Source organism: Arachis duranensis, chromosome 4, assembly GCF_000817695.3.
Source record: "Arachis duranensis cultivar V14167 chromosome 4, aradu.V14167.gnm2.J7QH, whole genome shotgun sequence".
NCBI classification, from domain to species: Eukaryota; Viridiplantae; Streptophyta; class Magnoliopsida; order Fabales; family Fabaceae; genus Arachis; species Arachis duranensis.
In genome coordinates, this window is record NC_029775.3 from 36,733,642 (window position 1) to 36,735,291 (window position 1,650).

Genomic DNA, 1,650 nt, shown 5'->3' on the forward strand with positions numbered 1-1,650 from the left:
TTATTTGCAATTGTGTAGATCTCACAAGCAATCACATGATGGACCTCCACTTCTTTTCCAAGCATAATGCAATGAATCATCACTGCTCTCTTGATGGTGACCTCAGAACGGTTGCTAGTGGGCAATATGGAACACCCAATAAAGTCTAGCCAACCTTTTGCAATTGGTTTGAGGTCTTCCCTCTTGAGTTGGTTTGGGACACCTTTTGAATTGGTTATCCACTTAGTCCCGGGGAGGCATATGTCCTCTAGAACTTGATCCAATCCTTTATCTACTCTCACCATCCTCCTATTGAAGGAGTCAGGATCATCTTGCAGTTGAGGTAGTTTGAAGATTTCTCTTATTTTGTCCAGATGGAAGTACATAACTTGCCCTCTGACCATAGTTCTGTAGGTATGGTAAGCAGTTCCAGTCATTCTTTTCTTATCTGTTAGCCACAGATTTGAGTAGAATTCCTGAACCATGTTCATTCCAACCTTTATTTCAGGATTGGTCAGAACTTCCCATCCTCTGTTTCGAATTTGCTCTTGGATCTCCGGATATTCATCTTCTTTCAGATCAAATTTAACTTCCGGGATCACTGACCTCAGACCCATTATTTTGTGATAATGGTCTTCATGTTCTTTGGTTAAGAACTTCTCTTGATTCCAAAGATTCTTTGGATTAGTCTCTTTCTTTCCTCTTGAGTTAGTTTGTTTTCCCTTAGGGGCCATGATCTTGATGAATCTTGGCTTAGTGATCACGGAAAAGCACACCAAACTTAGAGGTTTTGCTTGTCCTCAAGCAAAAAGAAAAGAAAGAAGAGAAGAGAGAGAGAGAGAGAGGAAGAGGAAATTCGAATGGTGTGGGGAATGAGGGGTGAAAAACGTTTATTTATAGAGTGGGGGAAAGAGAATTTCGAAAAAAAGAAAAGTTGAAAGGAGATTTGAGGAGATATGGAAAGAAATTGAAAGAAGGGTGAGTTTTTGAACAAGATTTGGGAATGATTTGGAAGATTTGAAGAATGATTTTAAATTTTTGAAAGTGAATAATGAAAGATTGAAATGTGTTTTTGTAGAAAAATATGGGAAAGAAAAGGAAAGTTTGAAAAAATCTGAGTTGAAAACAAAATTGTGGTCCCCCCAACTTTCTGGCGTTAAACGCCCAGAATGGCACCCATTCTGGCGTTTAACGCCCAATTGGCACCCCTTTTGGGCGTTTAACGCCCAGCCAGGTACCCTGGCTGGCGTTAAACGCCAGAAAACCTTTATCACTGGGCGTTTTTCTGAACGCCCAGGATGCTGCACACCTGGCGTTAAACGCCCAGAATGGTGCCCATTCTGGCGTTTAACGCCCAAAATGGCACCATTCCTGGCGTTAAACGCCCAGAATGGTACCCATTCTGGCGTTTAACGCCCAAAATGCACCTTACTCGCGTTTTTTCGCCAGTAAGCCCTTTTTCTCTGCTTTTTGAGCTGAATCCTTCTGTAACTCTGTGAATTCCTTCATTTTTGATAATTGCCCTTGTAGAAACAAAACATATAACCTGCTAATGACTGGGTTGCCTCCCAGCAAGCGCTTCTTTACTGTCTTTAGCTGGACCTTCACTGAGAATCACTCAAGTCTCAGTTTTGAGCATTCTTGCTCAAAATTACCTTCAAGATAATGCTT